The sequence below is a fragment of the Poecilia mexicana genome, unplaced genomic scaffold (genome assembly GCF_051168715.1).
Source record: "Poecilia mexicana isolate PSO_F unplaced genomic scaffold, ASM5116871v1 scaffold_1, whole genome shotgun sequence".
Classification (NCBI taxonomy): Eukaryota; Metazoa; Chordata; class Actinopteri; order Cyprinodontiformes; family Poeciliidae; genus Poecilia; species Poecilia mexicana.
Genome location: NW_028263370.1, coordinates 13,393,746 through 13,404,014, shown reverse-complemented (window position 1 = coordinate 13,404,014; position 10,269 = coordinate 13,393,746).

The window sequence follows — 10,269 nt, the reverse complement described above, 5'->3', positions numbered from 1 at the left end:
AAATACTTGAATAGTACTCACAAGAGTTACCTTCTGACTGGAAGGTTTGTGCGGTGAGTGCTGAGGATGTGTGTGACACAGACAGACACCGAGAGGGCAGCCTTCCTGACTCTAGAGGCCCAGAGGCTTGCTGACCTATTTCTGCCTGAGACTAGCTGCTTCATCACAGATAGTCACCAGCAACAGCACCTGGACTGTGACTCTGTGTGTGTGACTGCGTGTGTGTGTGACTGCGTGTGCATGCGTGAACACACACGTAAGCCAGGTATTGCTGTACATCGCTTTGTTGCTCGCTGATGTGAGAATACGCTCATTCCCTCCTCCTGTCTCCTTTCCTCACTCTCCAGCTTTTTCCTAAGGCAGCACTTTCCACTCTCTCACACACACATGCGCATATGCACGCACACAAACGCACGCACACAGCCACGGCTCTCGCCTCTTTCAATCTCGCAGGTGCTGCCTGCTGTGATGTCCAGTGTCGAGTGTAGCCGTGTCTGCGTTCGCAGCGGGACCGTCCACGCTCCCTCGCACGAGCCCACGCGCGCGCGTGCACGCACACACACACACACACACACACACACACACACACACACCCACACGTATCTTGGAGCATTAAATGTGTTCGCAGCAGGGTAAACCTGATCCAAACAGCCAGCCAGAAAGCCTAATGATTGATGATGAGAGTGGAATAACCGCAGCTACAGCAAAATCACACAAACAGGTTATCTGGGACCTTGAGGCCCTGAGCTGCTTTAGCATAGCAGAAGACCAGTGCTTTGAAATGTTACAGACAAAAACCAAAGTCCTGCACGTATCATCCAATGTGGGCACAGATTGTGGCAGTTTTGATATAGCTCTCCATGTAGCATGGCATGGCATAGGAGGCACTGCTACTACTCAAAAAAAAAAATAATAATAATAATTTGTTGTGGCCCCAAGGCTTCATCAGCAGGACAGTGACTAGCTAAATCTAGGTCTAACCAAGCTTAATATCGATTTATAGACTTGATCTGGGCATCTCTTTTTAAAACTTAAGCAACTTGAAAATAATGTCTTAGCTTATGAACGTGGAGCTTCTGACGATGAGCTTTGAATTAAAAAAATGTACAACTTAAGCTGGACTGGAATTAGTCTAAATAATACAGAAAAGCATTTAATTTCTAATGTTTTTGATAAGTTACATAATATAAACAGTTTTTTACAAAATGGCTCTGTGGGGTGGTGGTGGTGGGAGGGGGGGATTCTAAGCCAAGCGTTGCCTATCCCTAACCCTGCATGTTAACGCTCCTGCCTCTTTCTCCCTCTGCTTCTTTTGCAGGTACTTTGAGACAACTTTTTGCTGAAGTGCTGAGGAGGCAGGCAGGTAAGCAGGCACGTCAGCAGCGGGGCAGAGGTGCTGTTAGTCTGATGAGCAGTAAAGCTGTCAACACCAGAATAGCTGGGAGGAGATGCATTTGCTCTCATGTTTACCAAGCTAAAACTCCAGTCCGCCTAATATCCACCATGTTGTGCCAAATGCTACAGAACCTTTACAAGCCACATTCTCAAACTTTAAAGGGTGAAATATGATGCGGGGTGAAGCTCAACTCTCACAAGTCGAGGCAGCCGTCGTACATCTCCTGCTGCGTTTGGAGAGCATCCTCAGCTGTCGAGGACTGGATTTGTTGTTGCGATAAAGCATGATGAAGGTGTTTCTCTCGAACCAAAAAGTGTGATTGGAGTCTTTCCCACTGACGTAAGCCTGAGAGGAGCGTTCTCAAAGAAAGCAGTGATGTAATGGAATATGAAGGTACTAGTCAGTCTCCTTCTTTTCCCTTCCTCCTCCTCTATGTCTCTGTTTCTCCCTCCCTCCTCTTCATCTCTGTTCTTCTCTTTGTTTTTTTGTTTTCTCTCTCTCTCTATTTTTTGTCTTGGCAGCCTCCTGTTTCTACCCCTCCGGGATCCCTGAAACCAAACCCAACAGCTCCCTCGCTTGGTGGAAACACGAAACTACGCCAAGTGTCAGCTGCTGCTTGTGTACTCTCTGTCTTCATGTGCACATACCTTCCATCTGTCCACAAGTATACTGCTGCATATTTCTCCTCGCCCTTTCATTTCATTGTGTAATATTCCATTCAGGATGCCAGATTGGTCCTTCAATGAATTGTTATTTTCTAGACACGCAGGCAGCTCCTCTGTCATTGTAACTGCCAAAAGCGTGAAACATTTATTGGACTCAAGTCCCCACTAAGGAATCCAACGCTAATGCTTCTCCTTCACCTCCCCTCCTCTTCTTGTCTTCCGTCCTTGTTCTCCGTCTTCATCAAAGCGAGGAGCCACCAGCTCTCTTTGCCTCTGGGAGACCCCACATCGAGACGCACTTTCTGTCCCAGCCTCCTCTGAAGATGCAACTGAGAAGAAAACATTAGAGTTCTTTAACAGCTCTGATGTTTCATGGCGGGGACATAAAGACAGAGCTTTTTTTTCCTCAATGACTTACGAGACTTTCTATTTTATATACATATACTGTATATAAAACTTTAAAAACATGCACACAGTGCTGTTTGTGCTATTTTTTTCCCTGGCAAAGAATAGATACATTTTTTACTGCATGCAGACAGATTCGGGAGTCAATCACACACACTCCAGTTTGACTCTGTTACTAAAACAATGCAACTAGGTTCAGTGTACTGTGCCAGTTGTTAAAACGTTTTTCCAAATATGGAAGCCTAGCCAATTGCATCAAGTCACTGACTTTGCAACGGTGCTTCCTCCTCAATGCGGGCAGAGTTACAGGGGACAGTTGATTGCATGAAGTCATAAAATTTGCAGCAATCCCTCATGCTGAGCATTGACATGAAAACAATGTACTCAATGCATTTTTGTATCTGGGAACTGAAAACGTGTTGAAGAGTTATGGAGGCGTTGGAGTGCATCTGTGACCACAACAATTAACTCTGATGTATCAAGAAGATTTATGATTACTAGGGACAAACTGGAACCTCTTAGATAAACCAAACTAGTGCAGTTCTCCTGAACCCTGAAGCTTTCCAAGACAATTCTGTGATCGACTGAATCCAATGAAGTACTGAGATCTAATGGAACAAACGCAGGTACAGGTCTATTATCAGCTGTGAATATATCATTAGTGACTTTCAGGAGAGTCGCTTCAGTGCTTTGATGAGCTCTGAAACTTGACCAAAACTCTTGAAACAGTTCATTACCATGGAAATGCTCACACATTTGATTAGCAACTTTCCTTTTTAATATTTTGAACGAGAAAGGAAGACTGAATCAAGTACTGTAATTTGTTACTGCAAATTCTAGACAAACCTAGTCTTGTTTGAGTAAATGTATTCAGTGTTGGAATTATCCTGGATTAAGACATATATAATAATAAAAAAAATAAAATACTTATAGCAAAAATAATTAAAACCCTGAATGTTGTGCAAATCTTCTTTTCATCTCTACATGGGTCAGAACTTATTTTGTGCTTTGGGTCATATCAAGACCATGAATGTCCTCTAAGGGTTGGCTGTGGCAAAATGTAATGAACCCATAAACAAATAGTTGAAATATTAAATAAACTGCTCTCTCTGGATACTTCTTAAGGTTAAATAACATTGAACATTGCTTTAATTTGGCACTATATAGAAAAAAAATCTGCTTTGGTTTGACTGATAAAAAAATATTTAAGCACACAACTATCAAGAAAGTTTTGTTTATGTGTCTCTCTAGGCCACATGTGGCCCGCCATGTCATTTTATGTGGCCCGCCCCAGCATTTTATAGGCCGATGATTGACTTAAAATAGGTTTTGAGCACGAATTGACTACAAACTACATCTCCCACAATGCATTCCGATTGTTACCAGCCAAACATTACGGCTTCTCGCCACTAGAGAGCAGCAGAGTCACCTCAAGCTGCCTATTGATTTTCCCAGCGAATAAAACTGAGACATCGACAAGCTAACATCAAAACGTCCAAGAAAAGAAAAATCGATTTACAAGTAAGACTGTGAATGAAGATGTGTGTGAGTTGATGTCAGGGCGGCAGGTCGCGCTAGACTTTTTTTTGTTATCCGTTATCTTGACCGACAACATAAAAATAAAAATAAAAAAAATCGGTCATGTACTATTTTTATCCGTGAAATTACAATCATATTAACACCGGCTATTTAGTCGCATTTTATGCGGTTTAGTTAATATTCACCGTGAATCCAGATCCCATTACAGATTAAGCAGATAAATGTATCAACATTTTTCTCCGTAGAGACAAAAACCACTGACTGCCTCAGTCAGTGGTTTTAACCAATAACTTAATAAATTAAATTAAGCGACTTCACTTAAATTAGCATCATTTCACCCGCTGGGGTCTGAACGCACTTCCTCCTGGTTCCCATCTGCAGAAAAATCTGCACTAATTCATCAGTCAGTTGGATCTGTCTGATCCAAAAGGATCAACTGAACTCTGTGAGTGTTTTACCCTGCGCGGTCCGGTGTGCGCTTCTACCAGGATTTTTTTTTTTTTTTTTTTTGCGTGGTTTCGCTTCTCCGAAACGGACAGATGTTTCGTCTGCAGCTCCTCCAGAACTCCGTTCTCCTGGGTAACTTGCACCAAGAAGGCTCCATTTGTTAAATCCGCGGGATGAGTTACTTCCAGCGGTTTCTAAGTCTTCGCATGTTACAGTCTAATTAACTTTTGCATCGTCATTTATTTCCTCAAGATAAACTACCGGCTCATCAAATGGACATTTTTTATTTGTAAGTATTGATTTATTTTAATTTTGAGGTGTTGATTTTATTTTTGAACCATTTTTAATTTTGAAACCTTATTTATTGTAAAGTGTTGATTGTATTTTTGAACCCTTATTTATTTTGTAGTGTTGATTGTCTGAAAGACCTTACACATGAATTGCCCCATATGGGGTTTGAACCGATGACCTCAGCATTACCAGCACGGTGCTCTAACCTGCTGAGCTAACTCACCTACCTTACAAACTGTTGAGTTTCCATGGATTTAAGAAGAACTTACCACATTGAAGATTTGATAAAAGTGCTTATATTCTAATGTTTTTCAAAACAACATTCATAATATTTTATTTTCCAGAGATTTTGTATTTGTAAGTATTGATTTTATTTTATAGCCATTTAGCCAAGTCTCTGTAGAACCATTTGTCTCTGCTAATGACATCTTTAATACAATTTTTTGATCCCAGGCTTAGTTTATGGACTGTAATGTGAAATTGGGTACAAGTATAAGTTTGACAGTTTGTTCACCAAGTTACTGTGCTCTCTGAGAGGATCTGTGGTATAAGTATTTGACATTGTTCCATGCCCATCGCTGACGTTAGTCTGTAACAAAATGTGGATCATCTACCAGGAACAGTGGAAAGAGCATGAGTTTCTGTAGTGTAGTGGTTATCATGTTTGCTTCACATGCAAAAGGTCGCTGGTTCGAAACCAGACAAACAGATTTTGCATGTTCTATTCATCACAGGTGTTTACTAAAGGTCAACAAGGGTTCTGTGGTGTCATGGTCTGTACTCAGAATCCAGGCATCTGAGTGCAAGCCTCAGTTGAAATTTTCATGCGCTGCATCTAACATCATCAACTTTGGAACCTCAAACTGAAACAAAGCAGAGAAGTTCAGTTCCTGTAGTGTAGTGGTTATCATGTTGGCTTTACACGCAAAAGGTCTCTGGTTCAAAACCAGACAGAAACAGTTTTTGTAGGTTATGCATCTCTTGGAGTGCAGTGAGACAAGAGCCTTCCTCTTTGGTGATGGTTCATTTGCCAATCGACTTCAATGTAGGCTTCTTTGAAATCCAAGCTACGTTGCTTCAATTACCAATTGGCAGTTCAATGGCGTAATGCAAATGTGTCAAACTCAAGGCCCGCGGGCCACATGTGGACCCCCAGAATTTTATAGGCCATGGAAACTCAAATGCATATTTAAAACTTCAATACATAAAATCAGTTATTTAACAATATGAGGTGGTGCTTAATTTATTTTTAACATTGTATTTTTATACATTTATGCTGGGGCTGCCATCTGCAACTTTAGATGGTTTCTTCTCTAACACACCTGGACCATTGACTCATTATAAGCCTCTACAGAACTGAATGACGGAAGTCAACCTTTTGTCTGGGGTGTGTTTTAGCAGGGATGCACTCCTGATTTGTACCGTCAATGTGGCCCATTGAGGGTGGCCAATATGCTGAAGTGGCCCTCGGTGAAATTGAGTTTGACAACCCTGCTCTAGTGTATAGTGGGCCACATAAAAATTTATGCTGGGCCGGATTTGGCACCCGGACCAGGGGTTTGACAGATGTTCTCTAAGAAATGACAGCTAGCAATCCATTTTAAAACTGTTATAGTCAGAAGAATTAGCGTTTGAAATGAAAGCATCCATGGCTGAAGTCCAAAAGCTTCTCTTGTCTCTGTACACTTCATCAAAATGCATCCAGTGTGTTAAAGGTTGCAGCTGACGTGTGTGAATTAGTGACACATTGCTCCTGATCTGCAGCTGAGACTTTGGTTGCCAAAAAGCCCAATCTTACTTTACCTAAGCACACAGAGGTTTTTAAAATCTCAGTGCAGTTAGCTAAACTGCACTTTTAGCTGTACGACGGCAGGTTACAAAAACTTTTTTCTGACATCCATCCCAAACAACTGGTTGGCAAGTAGATAGGATCTAATGTTATCACGACTTGTTGACCCCAAAATGCCACTCTTTGCTGCAAGTCTCCAACAGTGAGCTTTGGGGATATATCTACCCCCCTATGCTAGTGTTTACAATGTGGTGGCAAGATAAATATGTGTTCTTGTCCTTGTTTGTCGCATTAAAATTGCTTTAAATTTTTTTTCTTCCACTGACTATAGATATGGAAAAATTTAGGAGAGTGGCAATTATCCTGCAGATGTTTTCTGACTTCTGAACATCAACACACACACACACACACGCACACACACACACACACACACACACGCGCACACACACGCACACACACACTTTAGGTGAATGCCAAATTTTCTCACTTTTCCCATTTTAAGAAGTAGGAAAAAATTACTCCATATGGATTACTAGAGAAAATTTGGTAACACTTAATTTGAAGGGGGTTGAATAAGACTGACATAACACATGTCATGAACATGAATAAGCCTTCATGAATATTTATGACTGTTGTCATAAAGCGTCATTTGGTAAATTATGACACTTTTAATACAAAGTTGACATTATTCAAAATGTCTTTGTTATGACAACTTGACATTAACCAAGAAATCATTACTGATATAAATTTGTTCTAAAAGTATTACTGATTGCACTTTAAAAATTAGGTAACTTTATGTTATTAAAGGTAAAGTTTAAACAGTAATGATTTCCTGGTTAATGTCAAGTTGTCATAACAAAGACATTTTGAAAAATGTCAACTTTGTATTAAAAATGTCATAATTTACCGAATGACGCTTTATGACAACAGTCATAAATATTCATGAAGGCTTATTCATGTTCATGACAGGTGTTATGTCATGTTTATGAAAGTGTCATGTCAGTCTTATTCACCCCCCTTCAAATAAAGTGTTACCGAAAATTTTCTCCAAGGTGACTCACTCTATCATCCTCTTTTGCATCAATCAAACCAACAGTTAGTCTAATACACCCTTCGACTGTATATATATATATATATATAAAAAATTCCCTTCTCACCCTCCGCGGGTGGTCTCTTTAATCCTCTGAGCTCGGGTCCTCTACCAGAGGCCTGGGAGCTTGAGGGTTCTGCGCAGTATCTTGGCTGTGCCTAGAACTGCACATTTCTGGACTGAGATGTCTGATGTTGTTCCTGGGATCTGTTTGAGCCACTGCTCCAGTTTGGGGGTGACTGCCCCGAGGGCCCCGATGACCACAGGCACCACTGTGGTCTTCACCTTCCAGGCCTTCTCCAGTTCCTCTCTGAGGCCCTGGTATTTCTCCAGTTTCTCATGCTTCTTTTTCCTGATGTTGTAGTCACTTGCTACATCCACCACAACGGCTTTCCTCTGTTCTTTATCCACCACCACAATGTCCGGTTGGTTCGCCATTACCATCTTGTCTGTCTGGATCTGGAAGTCCCACAGGATCTTAGCTCGGTCATTCTCCACCACCTTTGGGGGTGTTCCCCACTTTGACCTCGGGGCTTCCAGTCCATATTCGGCACAGATGTTCCTGTACTCTATGCCCGCCACTTGGTTATGTCGTTCCATGTACGCTTTCCCTGCCAGCATCTTGCACCCTGTTGTTATGTGCTGGACTGTCTCAGAGGCCTCCTTGCACAACCTACACCTTGGGTCTTGTCTGGTGTGGTAGATCTGAGCCTCCATTGCTCTGGTGTTTAGGGCCTGTTCCTGGACGGCCAGGATGAGGGCCTCTGTGCTGTCCTTGAGTCCACCTTTCTCCAGCCATTGGTAGGATTTCCTGATATCAGCCACTTCAGTTATTTGTCGGTGGTACATCCCATGTAGGGGCTTGTCTTCCCATGATGGTTCCTCCAGCACCTCGTCCTCTGTTCCCCATTGCCTGAGACATTCGCAGGCAATGGGGAACATATATATATATATATATATATATATATATATATATATATATATATATATATATATATATAAACATACATGCATACATATATTCTACTCAAACACTCAAGCACACACACCAACACTCAAGTGCAGTGGGATTTTGAGACAGGAAGCCCACAACATAAATATCCAATTACCAAACACATCAAAAGCACCAAGGATAACTTTTTGATATTTATGTAATCCACAATGGTGCCTTATATAAGTGTTCCATTTACAAGGAGGAGCAGAAATGTTCAGGGAGGTATTGTTTTTTTTTTTCCTCCTTTTTTTTTAACATCACAGAAAAAAAGGAAACTCTGTTGGCAGACTATGGCAGTAGCATCTGAGAGCAGAGTGCCTTAAAGTGTTTGATCAAATGCGACTCTATGTCTTTTTCTCCTTCACACTAAATGAAACACTCAGACCAGTGGAAATAAAGGCAAAGTGAGTGATGACTTAACTAGAAGTGAAGCTCTGCTCTGGCATTAGACAGACATTTATGATGGCGAGCGACTGGGGTGTTTTATTTGCCAGTTCATACGCGCCTGTCATCGTTCGGCGATGGAGCCTGCTCCAAGCATATGGAGCTGATTGGGGGTGGGAGTGGTTTGGGCTTCTGTCTTCATGGCTCTGCTTTGAGCTGCAGATCACAGACTCGGTGCAAAGGCACAAACAAGCAAGGAAATGTGGATTCTCTCTAATTAATTGTACATTTTCTCCACTTGAAGTGAGTATTCTGAGAGATGTGGGCATGTAGAGCCTGCATGTGTTTTCATGTGCGAGGGAAAAATGAGGGGGGAAACAGGGAAAGACTGAATACATTGACTTAACTTTCGTGCCTTATCAACAAGCCACTCTTCATGGCTTTTCCTTTGAAACTGCTGTTTCTAACTAATGTAGAATAAATTATAGCTCCAAATAGGAATAATAATGAGAGCATATATTATTTCTGTTGTTGGTACTGGTTGATGTTGTTGTTTGTGTCGGCAAGAAGGCTTAGATCTCCTTATACGCAAGGAGAGAGAGAAAAAAAGGTAACTTCTCTGCATGTTTTATAAGTTTGGGTGATGTTAATGGTGACCCAAAAAGATGTCCTAGATATTTAGGGAACATCCTTTTGAAAAATTCTTGAAGCTACAGACAGAGGAGCAGAGTGAGCGGAGGGAGAGAGAAAATGAGAGAAGTGGGAAACCAGGAGAGGGAATGATTAGATGAAACACCACTTCTGTGTTATGAATGACTAATATCTCTCATTTCACCAAACAAAACCTGCCTTTATTCCCAAATGTTTCACCACTCGCAACGTTTGGCACTTTGAAGAGTGAGGGGCGGATCATATGGAGGAGTGTGCAAATAAACTCATTACTGATATTATTTAAAGGATATATCCTGCTCCCAAACCGTTTTACTGGCTCATCATCTCCCTATACCTTCCCACTGGCACTTTCCATCGGTGGAAATCCCTGAAGCCATTTTTGATGCGCTTCTGTCAGTCGACACACTCAGCTGGTCTCTTAGGTGACTGAGGTTTCAATCCCAACACACTGGCCATACCACTAAACCATGACTCACCGCTGTTATGGATGTGACACATTGATTATTTGATATGACCGGAGGTAATACTAATGTTTTCAAGAGGCCCAGCAAAGCTCCAGACTTTCTGATGGAAAATCTGCAGAGGCAGTTAAAGATT